This window comes from Ambystoma mexicanum, chromosome 4q (genome assembly GCF_040938575.1).
Source record: "Ambystoma mexicanum isolate Mex_15411 chromosome 4q, UKY_AmexF1_1, whole genome shotgun sequence".
Taxonomy (NCBI): domain Eukaryota; kingdom Metazoa; phylum Chordata; class Amphibia; order Caudata; family Ambystomatidae; genus Ambystoma; species Ambystoma mexicanum.
The window spans coordinates 1185433712-1185449123 of NC_090928.1; the positions used below are offsets into that span (position 1 = coordinate 1185433712).

At 46.6% G+C, this 15412-nt stretch overlaps 1 protein-coding gene across 1 annotated transcript in view; it reads right to left on the reverse strand.

The window, feature by feature from the left end:
* Positions 1 to 15412, reverse strand: part of DNAH8 (dynein axonemal heavy chain 8) — an 8835797-nt gene that overhangs the window by 3466735 nt on the left and 5353650 nt on the right. The gene's annotated exons all lie outside the window — the stretch shown is intronic.

The window sequence follows — 15412 nt, forward strand, 5'->3', positions numbered from 1 at the left end:
GGTGTCAGCCTTGCACCTGACATCATCCTGGGTCCCAGTTGTTACGGCATCATTGGAGGGGGGGGGTTTACCCAAACATGATGTGACTGCTTGACCATCCCTTGGCGATGACTTGCATTAGGGATGCATGTACTGTTTACACTCATGGCACTCACCTGCGTCAGCTGATGAGGGATCACCGCAATCCATATCGCCGACACCTTCGATGGCTTCTGTGCCCATCATCTCCGCACACGTTTCCTCCCAGGGCATCATTTTTATGGGTGAGGCTGGGCCTCCTCCTGTCGCTAGGGCCAGATTGCGGTTTGCTGAGAGGATGGCCCACACCCTCAGACGGAGGTCATCCCAGCGTTTGCGGCAATGCGTCGTGCTGCGGGGGTTGTTTCCGACAGCGCTCACCCTCTGCAAGACCAGCTCCCATATCTCCTTCTTCCTGAGGATGGTGGGCCTGCGCATGTCGCTACTGAAAACAGCATGTTTATGCAGAGTATCAACGAGTACCTGGAGCTCATCCTGGGTGAATTTCTCCTTCCTGATGCGCGCAGCACCCTTTTTTAATGCTTTTGGCATGATGCTGGTCTCTGGAGTCTATTTTGCCTATCACAATATGCCCACGAGTCCTGTATGGAGAGGATTGCAATGGATTGTGATTTTAAAGATGGCCGCCATGATGCTTCCCGTTCCTGTTCGATGACGTAATTTCCGTCTACGGTTTTTACCGGTGCCCGTAATTTACGGTCAACGTTAATTACGGGCACCGCTATTTACGCACTACGTGGAGGGCGATGGTGTTAGTTACGTCTCGGTTGTTGTCGGTAAGGGGTTTGACGTGCCCTTTACCGTTATGGCGCTAGGGGGTTTACCGGAATGGCGGAAAGCTCGTGCCCGCGAGGTCGGAATATGGTGCTAATTACGCCCTGCTACCAACGCGGATACGGTATTTCCGCCATGCCGGTAAAGTCAGATATTTAACGCGAACCTCGGAATGAGGCCCAGTTTTAAGGGTGAGAAATCTTAGCGAACAAGAGTGGAGTCGTTCAAAAAGAATACCCATCAGGAAATTTAAGGCTAAATTTAAGTCCCATAAGGGAACTTGGAATGGTCTTGGAGGATAGACATTGGTTAATCCCTTCAGAAATTGAATTACTAAGGGTAACTTGAAATACGATGGTTCCTCTGCAGTGCGCTTCAAGATCGATAGCGCTGCGAGATAGCCCTTGATAGTGCCAACCTGAAGGCCCGAATTTGCCAAATAGAGTAGAAAAGATAACACCGTTGGTGTACCACATGAAAAGGGATCGATATTCTTTTCTCTACACCAGCTGCAAAATGTGTTCCAACGGCAGCGGTATAAAGTCTTTGTTGCTGGCCTTCTGGCTGAAGGCAATGTGGAATCAGAAAAACAAAATTAAGGCTTTTACACCATGCAAAGAGAAATACAACGACACGGGCTTGTAAAGATTCCCAGAATCTTTATTGCAATTCTGTACAGTTTACAAAACAAAGTACACAAATAGCTATCTGGCCATCAATACATCACAGAGACCACCAGCAGGGTTCAATGTGAGTAGTGAACAGGAATTACTAGCTGGACGTCAGCGTATTTATACAGTTTCGTTATAACGATGTCCAGCCTCTTACAAGTTAATCATGTCCTGGACTAGGGTCGCGCCAGGTTCGTTCCTAATTTACATATCTCGTGCATGCGGTTTACTTTTAATACATTCACTAACAAACACTATTATTCTCTAGGTTTAGCTTTACACTCTTTACACATTGCTTTAAAACAGGTCAAACAGATGTTTCACATGTCGTGTTTAGATAGCGTTATTGTTCTTGTATACTTGTAGGTTAACATCGCCGATTCAAGTAATCCCTTGATCCTGAGGTCAACAAAGGACAAGGTCTACATGACCCTAACATGTAGCCTGCAGGCAGGTTGGACATTAACTCTCCTACAGAGGTTGCAGAGGTTAAAGCAAGAACAAGAGAACACAGGTCGGCCATTTTAGGCCACAGGGTGACTTTGTATGATAAACTAAAATGGTGGCTTTAACCTAAAATGGAGGCTTGATTCACTTAAGGTCACAACCTTGCAATACGGATTTCCTCGCAAGGCGACTGGGCATAGGCCGACATATACAATGAGAATGAAACAATATCATATCAGTTCTAACAGCAACACCTCGATGACATCATCTGGGAGGCCCCAATCCTTGTATCTCAACATTTCAGATACCAAGCGTGAAGGTTGTGGGTTCTGATGTCTGGATGGAGAACCTGACCTCCCTTCTGCGAGAGAAGATTCTCCTTGAGTGGAAGACGAATTGGAGGGCAGATGGGCATGTCCAGAAGGTCCGGGTACCATGTTCTCCTGGCCCAGTCCGGGGCAATTAGGATCATGGCTTTCCGGAACCTTCTCAACCTCCTGATCATTTGAGGAATGACAGGGACTGGAGGAAACGCGTACAGAAGTGGAAACTCCCAGTCCACTACGAACGCGTCCCCTAGAGCTCCTCTCGGGGGAAATTTCCTTGAACAAAACTGATCGCACTTCCTGTTGATGCTGGTGGCGAACAGATCCACTTGAGGGGTTCCCGAAAGGGTGAAGATCTGTTGAAGGACTTCCTGAGCTTGTTCCCACTCGTGGGAGACTGTACTCTGCCTGCTCAGAGTGTCCGCCGTCAAGTTTTTCTCTCCAGCTAAGTGAACTGCCGATAGGGAGATTCCTTCTTGGATTGCCCAAAACCAGAGCTGCATCGCCTCTCTGCACATAGGCAGTGATCCTACGCCTCCTCTTTTGTTGATTTGTTGAGGTAGTGCATGGCCACTGTGTTGTCTGTCATTATCAGGACATTTTTCCCCTGTACAGATGGCAGAAAAGCCTTCAGCGCTAGTCTGATTGCTCTCAGCTCTAACAGGTTGATATGTATTCTGGACTCCAATGGAGACCAACGACTGCTGATGGTCAAGTCGTTGGCATGGGCTCCCCACCCCGTGAGTGAGGCATCCGTGACTACTATTATCTCCGGCCATGGTTGCCAAAACAGTTCTCCTTTCAAAATGTTCTCCTGACAGGCCCACCACTGAAGGTCTCAAGCCACCTTGCCCAGAACCTAAAGGAGATCTGTCATTTTCCCTGAGAATTGCGACCACTGAGTTCTTAGTGCCCACTGAAGAGATCTCATTCTCAGGCGAGCCTCTGGCACAAGGAAGATGCAGGCTGCCATGAGGCCTAGCAATCTCAAAAAGTCGAAGGCTGGGAGATGTTGGGCATTTTGAAACTTGCAGAATATCTTGAGCCCTCACCTCTGGTGGCGAGGCTTTTCCCAGGGTAGTGTCCAGGACCGCTCCAATGAACTGGAATCTCTGTGATGGTATCATCTGTGACTTCTTTAAATTGTGGGAGAAGCCCAGTTTGTGAAGGAAGTGGCAGACATAATCTAGCTGGATCTGAGCTTGTTCCGGAGATACAGCTCTGATCAGCCAATCGTCCAGGTAGGGGTAGTCGTGAATCCCTTCCGCCCTTAGAGTTGCAGCCACTACCGACATTAGCTTGGTGAAGACCCTCGGGGCGGAGGTCAGCCCAAATGGCAGAACTCGAAATTGATAATGAGAGCCGCCAATTGCGAACCTCAGGTATTTCCTGTGTTTGAAATGGATTGGCACATGGAAATAAGCATCCTGAAGGTCCAGAGATACCAGCCAGTCCTGGAGCTGGAGGGCCTGAAGGATCTGAGAGAGAGTTACCATCTTGAACTTGTCCTTCCTGAGGAACTTGTTCAATTCTCGTAAGTCCAAGATAGGTCTCAGTCCTCCGTCCTTCTTCAGTATTAGGAAGTAGGGGGAGTACCAGCCCTTGTTCCTCTCCGCTACAGGTACCGGTTCTATGGCACCTTTCTCCAGCAGGTCTACAATTTCCTGCAAGAGGAGCGGATCTGGAACTTTCAGAGAGCTGTTCCCCAGTGGATGACTCTGAGGAATGCGTAGAAAAGGCAGGCAGTATAACCTTGGGCAACTGTCTCCAATGCCCAAGCATCTGACGTAATAGCCTGCCATTCCATCAGATGTTGAGTTAGCCTGCCCCCTACTGGTGTCTTGTGAGGAGAGTCCTCAGAGTGATTTAGAGGCGGCTGATGCAGATGCCGAGGGTAAAGAGGCACCTGCTGCTGCAGCTTTTGTATTTTTACTCCCTCCACCTCGGGTGAATCTTTTTTGACCTCTTTGAACCGCCTGTCCTCTGCCTTTTCCGAATGCGGAATAAAAGCGAAAGGACTTACCTCTCCAAGAGGATCCTGAGTGGCGATATGGCGTTTGACGGATTGCAGCTCCCAAGGATTTTGCTGCTGCTGTGGATGTCTGTAACTTTTCTAGGCTGTCATCCGTCTTCTTACCAAACAAAGAAGAGTCGTCAAAGGGCATATTTAAAAGTCTGGCTTGTATATCTGAAGCAAGCCCAGACTTTCGCAACTACGCAAATCTGCGGGTTGTAGTACTTGCCGCCATGGCCCTACTGATACTGTCAGCAGAATCAATGCCAGTTTGAAGGGATTCGCACATTGCGTCTTTACCATACTTAATGATGTATAGAAACGCTTCCCTTTCTTCTCCCTCTGGGAGGCAGTCAGCCGCTGATGAAGCACACTCCCAAAGTGTATGGCTGGACCTTGCGAGAGTACAAGTAGCGTTAATAGATTTCAACGCCATGCTACATGCAGAAAAGACTTTCTTAGCCATAGAGTTGTATCTTTTGTCATCCCTGTCCTGTTTAACAGTAGGGTATGCCGATCTACTGCCTGATGCAGTTGCTGCTTGAACAACCAGACTCTCTGGAGTTGGATGTTTAGACAAAAATTCAGGGTCAGTAGCAGATACCCTATATTTGGCTGATAACTTCTTGTTAACCGCCAGGATAACCTCAGGAGTTTCCCAGTTAGCCAATATTTTTCTTTGTAATGCAGCGTGAAATGGAAACACAGGATCCTCCTGTGAGCCTTTAACTAAAATGTCTGTAAGGTCATCCTGTTGGAATGCAGGTGAAGGTGTAGACCAACCCATGAAATCCTTGCCATGAAAAATTCTGTAAGGGGTCTTGGCATGTTCCCCTGGGTCTGTTTGGCAAATTCTATTTCTGGGGAAGTATCTAACCCACTTGCCTCATGTAAGGATTCTCGAAGGTCCTTTAACCTATTTTCCTCAGAGGTAAATTCATCTGGTTCAGGTGTTGTAGTTCTCTGCAACCCAAAGGGTCTTTCTTGATCCGAATTCTCCCCTTCTTCATAAATTGAAGACAAAGGTCTGAAATGATCAGACCTTGGAAATGGCTTAAATCCCATTTCCAGAGCAGAAGGGGCCAAATTTGTCATAATTGGTTGAGAAAACGTAGACGTCGTCGATGTGGACATTAAAGGCTTCGAAAACACCGCAAAAGGCGTCAAAATGATCGGAAGAGGCCTCGAAGAGCTCGAGAGGATCGGAATCCTACTCGAGGTTGTCGATGACATTCTCAAAGTCGTGTTAGAGGCCCTGGGTATGACCACTGGCTGTGAGGTAGTGACGGCCGTGGGTTTGTTCTTTTTCGGCATCGACGTCGAAGACGGCGTCGATTCGATTGACCTGTGCGTCGATGAGCCCTTCGATAATGGCTTCGATGACGCAGGTTTATGCGTCAAAGGGACTTTCGACGATGGCGGCGATGGCACAGTGCCTTTGCTCGAGGGTTCGTGACGCTCTCGAGTAGTTTCTTTCTCCGGGTGCAACGACTCGCAGCGTTTTGATTTTTCTGGTCTTTCCCCCAGGTTATCACCCTCAGCTGTCTTCAAGGGGGTCGAGGCCGCTTTCTCGAAGATGCTAAGCATCCTTTTACGGAATTTCTCCCACTCAGCCTGAGAGCTATGTTTTGTGGGGCAAGTGACTCTTTCTGGGGAAACAGAAGAAGACGAGGAAGAGGATCTTCGACGTCTCTTACTCGAATGCTTGGATCTCGAAGAGTGGTGGGAACTGCTTCGAGACCTAGAATGAGAATGTTTCCTGTGTTGGCGAGGAGACAAATGTCTCGACTCTGCCGAGGAAAATTTCGAAGGAGTTTTAACTGTCTTACCTCTCTCAAGCTTCCCCTTATGCTCCTTCAAGGCTTTTGCCATCATGGACATGCAGTCCTCGCACTCCGAACATTGGTGCTCTGATCCCAGGCACCACAAACAGATCCTGTGAGGATCTGTCAACGACATTTTCTTTCCACAGTCTCGACATTTTTTGAAGCCGGACCATGGAGTCGTCGGTTCGGATGAGAAAGCCATCGAGTTACAGTTGGTATTCTCGAGGAATAATGAAGAATATATCTGACTAACGAACTGAGCAACGCGATTCCGAGGAATGGAACTGAGCAACAGACTCTGCACAAGTCTATTTATATGCATGATGACGTCAGCGCCGATACGGAGGCTGTTGAGGGACAGCGGCTAGAGGGACGTCGACGCGCAGCGCCCTCTACTGAAAAAAAAATTCCGAAGCCAGCAAGCTGGAGATGATCTTTCAAGATAAGGAATACGTCGGAGGACACAATTCCTTCAAAATAATAATCTGAAGTGGCAGTACACTAATTTCTTCTCCATGTGCACCTACCCGGGGACATCACCAACAGTTCTGCCATTCAACATACACAATTCCCATTGGTGAAGAAAGTCCAGCCACACTTTCCCTTCATGGTTACTACGTCCATGCAACATAACACACGTTTTAAAAACATTACTATAAGAAGCAACTGTATTTTCATCTGTGCACTTTGCATTAAAATCCCCACCCAATATAATCGTGTATTCTGGGGTTTTCCCTACCTGGTCAAAAAAAGCTCCTCTAGAACCAGTTAGACGTCGTCCAGTACTAGTAGTGAGGGGTATATCAACATTAATCAACAAGAGTTTCCATTTAGTCTCCTGGCCATCCTGCCAAACCTCAACGGCAAGAACATTTTCCACATCCGAAGAACATACCAGCTGTTGGCAATGGAAACAGTGATTAATACCAATTATAACACCCCAAAAGAGTCTGCCCTTTTTCACCATTACTTGATAAATATAGTACCTCCAACACAATCCAGCCAGGTTTCTTGGAGCAGGAAAGCTTAATAGCCCATCAAAATTGCCAATGACCCATTTTTCCGAAAAAGGTGGCTGAAGACTTGTGTGTTCCCGCTGGGGATAGTAATCGTCAGTAGTGTCTATCCTGTGGCAAATCTAAAGGCACCGCTAAACACCCATCCCAAATTACTGCTTCATAGTCCAAACCAGGGGTCTCATCACGCCACTATCTGTCCGCCTCGGGCTTGCTGGGTCATAGCACACAGCCCGCTCTTTACGCATTAGGGCCGTCCTCTGGTGGCACACTGTTAGTTTTAAACCCATCTTAGCCAATGCATTTGCTTTAGCATATAGCAAGGATACACCTGCAGAGGTAGTAAATTCAATCAATGCCCAGTTTGTTCTAGTTCCACATTTCGGGAGCTTTATCTTAATCATATCTTCTGAAACAATGGCAGACAACCAGGGTATGGCAGCCCAGAGTTTCAAAAGAGCTGATCTGTTTAAGAATGGGCTCATTTCAGCGGGATTGATCTTATCCAACCTCCCCGATGCTCGCAATCTGAGTTGACTCCCGGGGCTGTTATTAATGGGTCCCACATGGCCCTCGGTATCTTCTTCCCTCCTACCACTACTGACCTTGGAGATAAGGGGGCCCACAAGGGTCACCCAGTCAGAGACCCCATAATTAGGGGCATTTACTCCTGTATTCACAGCAAATGATTTTGTCTAATTCACCGGACCATCCGGCTTATGGTTTCCTCTAAGGGGATCATTCCTAAAGACGCTTCCAATATTATTATTCTTGATAGAGTTGAGAGAACTTGTAACCTGCTCGCATTGCCCCTGTGTTGAAACCAACATTTTAGGCGTGGCAGCACTTCTACAGGCCCATTTATCCAATGGTCCATGAAGAGCCACCATGCCTCTAGAACCATCAACTTGCATTCTAGATATCCGCATGGGTGGTTTCACAGGTTTTGGTATGTTACTAATTGGGGGCAGGCTCACTGTCCAACCAATTAGGTATAACGTGGTCTACCTTGTTATTATAGTGAGGAACTTTAGCCTGGTCCTCGGTAGTGGGTGATTTCATCATTGAGATTTCTGCACAAAGGGCATATAGCCCGCCATCCTCACTTTTGGCCGCAATATTTACTGAGTCTTGAGACTTCCATGTGATATCAGGACTGTCATAAATCTCAATTGCACCACCTGAGGTATCCAATACTACATCAGTCTTGCCCTGAACCAGTTTTACATTCCTTTCTGAACTTCAATAGTTAGCATTTCTCAGACTTTCCTTGGAAAAAAGCGGATGATGTTTGATTTGTATGGGGCTGTAGTTGACCATTTGGCTCCAATATTCTGCACATCATGGTGTGTATTATTCGCTGTACTGCAGCAACAACTGCACATAGAGAAAAACTGCTTCAATTTTTGACAGCTGGAAGTAGGTCAAAATGGGGTCCCTCATGCTTAAGCTCCCTGGAAGATGAAAAAGTGGCTTGACAGGCACTACTTTGACGGGCCTAGAGAGCCCCTAGGGGACCCCAACATATCCAGATTCAGACCAGCGGACAAATTAGAAGATGTATTGCCATTAGGGTCGTTCCCAATTATTTTCGTCTTATGCTCTTGCTCAAGTTTAACAGGGATCCATTATTGTCCAGTGAATGTTGCGACCAAGAGAGCAGCGGATCTTGGACAGACGTGGTAGAAGCCTGAGCCATAAGTTGGAAGCTCAGAGCCATGTCCACGCACTGGTCCTTGCAGAAAGCAGCAGTAGATATCACAGCATGCTTAACCAATTTCCCCTTCCCAGCAAAAAAGCAAGTGATGCTTGTTTGTGCAGTACCACCAACTATTCCACTGGTAACTCCATCTCTTTTCCCCTTTTTCGACTTGGGACCAGTTTTTGAAATTTTCCCTATTTGCATAGGGCTTCTTGGTCGTTTTCCTTTTGCCGCTGCATCACTGCGTAATCCCTGCCTTAATGAGGGTTTTAGTTTCATTATGCTTAAATTATACACAAAGTTCTCACAAAACCGTGAGAACCAGACGATGTATATGAGGCAAGTGAGACGAACAGATAAACTTAGCCGTTATCCGCAGCAAGCCAAACCAATCGGGCACACTCTTGGAACTTAATGTTTGCTACCATGCATCAGCGCCAAGCAGTAATCAGTCACAGGTTGCGCATGAGAAATGCCCAATTATACAGCCAGCCCAAAACAATTCCAGGAAATGCAAATATCGCACCACTATGGAGAACAAAGTGTAATCAAGGCGGGCGGGCTCTGTCTCTCACGATACCCGCCCATGCAGCGGTGTCTTACCTAAAGAATCAAATTGGCTCCATTATACACAGTACCATGCCCGGCACTTAGGACGCATTAGTCAGTCGTGCTGTCCCTCTGACTCAGCCGGCTGCATTACACAGTGGAAAAATCAATGTTTCAGTCCTAGCTGCACCGCCACCACCCGGAACACCGAAACACACTGCCCGGGGCGTTGCTAGGGGGGGCCTGAGGGGGCTACAGCCCCTGATCTTTTGGTTGTAGCCCCGGATAGAATCTCAGGAGCTACAGCCAAGAGACTAGCTAGCCCCCAGTGCCAACAGTTCCGACATCAGCTTAGCCCCGGGTCTTTTCCAGACCTAGCAACTCCCCTGCACACTGCAGCACACTGCTGCGCTCCCCTGAAGCAGGAGCCTTTGATCAGAACGCCATCCTTCATGTAGTTAACCCTGTGAAAAGACTCCAACAAGCATGATACAAACTGGATACACGTGTCTCAGCCCGGACACTGCCTCACACCGCTACGCTCCACTGAAGCAGGAGCTTTTGATCAGAACGCCGTCCCTCACGTAGCTAACACTGTGAAAAGACTCCAACAAGCAGGATACAAACTGGATACACATGTCTCAGCCCGGACAATGCAGCACCGGAGCACTGTAGGATTTTTAAAGCGCAGTGGGTTGCTTCATTGTCAACATTAGGTTGGTCACTATCCTCACATATGTATGAACCTGGTGGGTCACTAACTGCAGTAACATTTTCTTGGACTCTTACCGCCGTTTCTTCAATTAAACCCATCAAACAGGGTGAGACGGATAATCTTGGCTACTTGGTCGGTGCACTTAATATAGTACATGGACTTCGTAAATTTGCAGGGTTACCTTCTTACAACCACTAATAATACTTAGTTCCTTCCTTCTGATTTACCGCTTGCAATGATAGTCATACATTTAACAACAAATTATTGTGATCAATTCAGAGTGACTGCAGGGGCCCCACCATACACACCACTTGATCGGAACCTTCACTTTGTTCATCAGTCTTGTTATCCAATTGTGGTCCAAAGTACTTAGTCATTTTAGCTGACAAGTTGTTGACTTGGGCAGTGGTCACAGATATTGTCTTTCCCCGGACAGACTTATTACATAAGCCCGCACACTCTGCCATTTTAACACTGACAGAACGTTCCTTTCTTTTAGATTGCATAAGTTACTCCAAACTATTTAAACCCTCCATTTTTCCAGGGTAATTAGAGACCAGCGCAGTTACTGTGCGCAGGTTTTCCTTTGCAGATTGAAGACTGTTGGCCAGCCCCAGCACCCCACATATTAAACACATAACACTCTGGTACTCCATGCACTCCGCGTGGTGCCAGTGTTTTGATGAAGTAACTCCTCCTCAAGTAATGGCCACTGAAAACAGACTGCCAGTTCAACACAGTCTGTGAGCTCCAATTGCCGGCAAAGAGATTCTCCAAAACACAAAACACTCCTGGCTATTTAATACAGCAATCTATCCGCAACCCTAAAAGAGGAAACATACTATAACTGGCCGCCACAATGATGCCAACACTGCACAACCTGACACCTATTCAATGAATCACGTTGCCCCCTGCACCACCTGACTCGCTAGACGCAGTCGGCCTCTCTGCTCCATGCCACCCTGCACAACTGTACCCCTTCTCTGTACCCCTGTGCATCCTACCCCGCTGTATATCCATTCTGTTGTTACCTCTGAAAGCGCATCAGTATACATCTGTACTGTTGTATACCTCTGTAAAGCATGTGTTGTATATCTGTATTGTTGTCTACCTCTGTAAAGAACTCTGTTGCTTCTCAAAGCTAGGTCTGTGCTTAGTAAATACAATCATAATAATAATAACAAATGGAACCATCAAAATCCACAAATGTCCAAAACACCTTTTAAGTAACAACAAAACACACCTTCAAAACAGGAACATCACCAAACAGGGCTCGCCTTATCAGGCTAGCACTTTTACCACTGTCAGAAAAGAAAAATGTACTTACCTCCAGGAATGCTCTTTCTGAAGGACGTTCCACCAACGGTTTGCTCAACTTGGATATAATATGCTTCCTGCAAATCTCAAAAACATTTTCAACAGCAGGGAGCACCGTGCAGCATTGACGTTGAGGTCCCTCTGAGCACTACATCGTTGAGGCCAGATGTGACATTGGCATCGGGATAAGTAGCTCACATCAGGTCCCACAACCTCCGTACTATCCTTTCCCCAGTGCTCAGCTGCATTGGGGAATTCATTTTCATAAAAATCATTTTTTGGTAAGAGAGACATTGAAAGAGGGAACTCTTTATTGGAGGAGCAGAAAGGAGGGTGATGAGGGCTCTATGTGAGAGAACACCCATTAGAAACAACATTACCAGTGGCAACTAATTTGTTGTTCTAATGGATTGTGTCTTACCACATGTTCCACATTTTAGATAGACTGCCATAGTAGCATTGTTCCGAAGGAGGAAAGAGCAAACTTTGAGTCGAATGTTAGTCCAAAATATTTTGTAAGAACGCCATACCAAAACAGCATTCCAGACCCAACAGAGTGTCGACACAGTAGTGTCTTGCAAAACTATGTAGTGAAGACCACGTCGAGCCCTGGCAGTTATCCAATGTCAGGGTAGAAGGAGCTGCCATTCCTCTATTAGAGTACACTTCAAAGCCTTCAATGATGTCCTCCCATGCCATGGTGTCTATGATACTCACAATACTATCCATCTAGACAGGGTATGCTTTGTCATTCCTTTTCCTAATCTAGGGCTGGTATAACCAACAGAAAGTTGATCCTTTGTTCTGAATTGTCTAGTTCTGGAAATGAAAATGCATAAGGCCCTTTTAAGGTCCAGCCGGAGTAGCAGCTCTTCCTCGTTGGAAGGTTGAGAGAAGGAAAGAAGACTAGCAAGTAAATATTTTGAGAAAGGTGAAACTCGGATACCACCATGCAAAGGAAGATGGAATGTTCCCTGAGTACTTCTAAAAAAACAGTGATGGGAGGTTTCCAGGAAAGAGCCTGTAGTTTGCTCACCCTGCATGCAAATGTAATTGTAACCTGAAATATGGTCTTCCATGTGAGGATGAAGAAATTAGCATGCAGAAATGTAGTGGCTCAACGGGTGCTGCCATTAGGTAAGTCAAGATTATCCCATCCTAAAGAACAGGTCATTTAGCCGTGTTTGTTATCAAAGAGGGGCGCCTATGGACTATTGTTTAAGGGACTTAGGTTTAGTCACCCTAGTTTCCTAGGGTCGTCCGTAGGGACCCCTTGCTCACCGTGCTCAGAAAGGCACAGCTCCACCTCACCAATGAGGCCCAACAAGGCTGAAACACATGTATGGGGTTGCTTTTGGTACTCTTGTTCAGAAGAGAATTGCCATAGCATTTTGGTGCTGGAATGCCCATGTGGGCGGGACAAAAACTGATATGCAAATGGGTATTTCCCTTCTGTGAAAGGTACAGTGAGCTTAAGTGTGGCTGCGAACTCTTGAGGGGGTACCATCCCAAAGAACAGGTCATTTAGCCGTGTTCGTTCTCAAAGAGGGGCCCCTACGGACTATTTTTTGATTTTTTAAGGGACTTAGGTTTAGTCACCCTAAGTTTCCTAGGGTCATCCAGTCGTGGACACCTTGCTCACTGAGCTCAGATTACATTTAGGTCCAAGGCCGGAACCACATAGAAGACCGGGGAAATGTATTAAATCACAATTGCAATTGTGAAGTACAAGCCTTGCCCAGGTGTGCACTTGAAAATGGAGAGCATAGCCAAGTATCCTTTAACTCTAGTCACCTGTAACATTTGCTGGGTAAGGTATAGAAGAAATGACATCACTGTAGGCATATTGCACAAATGAGGGTCTACATCCTTAGCTCTGCACCAGTTGCAAAAATCTCTTGGAGTGGCAACAGTAAAGAGCTTTGGTTGCTGGCCAAAAGCAACACCTCTATGACATATGCAGGGAGGGCCCCGTCTCTGTAACTTAGCCTTTCAGTGGTCAAGCATGAGGCTGAGGTGGAGAACCAGGCCTCCCGCTTGATAGTAAATCCAGTCTCTGAGAAGGCTTAAAGGACATATACAGAAGGTTTGGGTAGCACGTCCCCATGGCCCAATCAGAAGCAATTATGATCAATTCTATGGAGAACGTTCTCAACCTCCTGATGACTTGATGGACGACGTGGGTCGGGGAAATGAGTATTGAAGTATAAAGTTTTAGTCCACCACACAAGAGCCCCCCAGTTGTCCTCTTGGAAGATATTCCCTGGAGCAGTTGGAACTGGATACGAACAGATACACTTGAAGGGTTCCCCAATAGGTGACGATCTTCAAAAGACATTTGCTGAACATCTTCTACTATTGGGAGTCTGCGCCCCTTCCTGCTTAGGGCATCCGGCATTGTGTTCTCGATCCTGGCTATGTGGACTGGGCATGCTCAAAACCGTAATACAATTGCCTCCCTGCACAGGAGGCTAACTCTACCATCTTTATTGCTTCAGAAATAACATCCTACGGACTGTTCAAGGTACTAAAGAGTTTGAACCTCGATCCTATTTGGTCTCTGTCTAATATAGTTTGAATTGACCACATGAAATCAGCCCTCAACTGTGGGATATGTCTTGACATAGAGGTTGAAGGAATCACAGCTGTTGACGATGTTGATGCTGCCCGAAGACCCTTTGAGGTGAATCTCATACCTGGGCTCTTGGGTATGCAGGATGAGTGCTTGTCGTAGTCCTTGCTGGCTTTGTCAGGGACGGCATGGTCTGTTTTTTTTCTTTTTTCAGATCCAAAGTGGGAACTGACGGGGCAGGTTAAGCAAACACTTCCATCATTTTCAGGCACAATTTTTCCAATTTTTCTGCTGAGGCAGTTTTTTTTGGAAAAGTACCTGTCAAGGTAGTTTTTTTTGGAAAAGTACCTGGGCAAGGAGTCTGCGGAGAATGAATGTCTATGTCCTCTCTTTTTCTTTTTTGAAGAAGAGGAATGGTGTGAGTTACTTCTTGAATGTAACCTTTTTCTGTATTATTAGGCCTTTTTTTTTGGTCTCTGTGGGGATTTTTCGATCGATATGGAGCTCATTCCCTCAAACGATGTTCATTTTGAAGGGGTAGTGCTGGGTGATTTAGACTTTGAATGTCTACACATTTCCAACAAACTTCTAAAACCCACCCACAATGCACAGATCCTCCTCCACCCTCAGGTCTCCCGTCTGGAAATATAGAACTCTGGGTAAACTTCACAAGCAACTAGAGAACTCACCCACACAAACGACAGTTGCTGAACAGTGGAGGACATGTTGTATTTTCACACTAACCCTCTAACACCACTTTCATCGCTTTCAGATCCACTTGGGAACCACAGAAGAACAAGTTACTTCTTACCTTGTAACGTTCTTTCGATGGGATGTTCCTCCGACATATTCCTTATCTTAGATATCTCCTTCCAGCTCTGCTGGCCTCGGAACATTTTTCTCTCTAGAGGGCGCTGCGCGTCGACGTCCTCCGAGTCCATGTCCCTCGACAGCCGCTGTATCAACGTCAACGTCATCCTGCCTATAAAGGCCGCGCGCAGTGTCCGTTTCTCAGTTCTGTTTTGTAGCCCACAGTATTTCTGTCTGGACTAGACTAATCACCCTGAAGGAGCGTAAGCTGCAACAACAAGGGAAGTAGAACTGCGGGGATGGATGGGAGGGTCGATAAGGAATACGTTGGAGGAACATCCCGTCGAAAGAACGTTACAAGGTAAGAAGTAACTTGTTCTTCGAAGGGATTGTGTCCTCCCACGTATTCCTTATCTTAGATAGGCTCCCATAGCAGTATTCTATTATTGGAGGAGGGAGTACTGACTTCACGCTGTCTTCTATTGATGAATAGAGTGCAGTACAGCCCTTCCAAACCTAGTCTCTTGTAAACTCGTGTAAAGGTATGGACAGACGACCATGTAGCGGCCGCACAGATGTCTTTAACCGGCACACCTCTTTTGAGGGCCGATGAAGCTGCAATACCTCTGGTCGA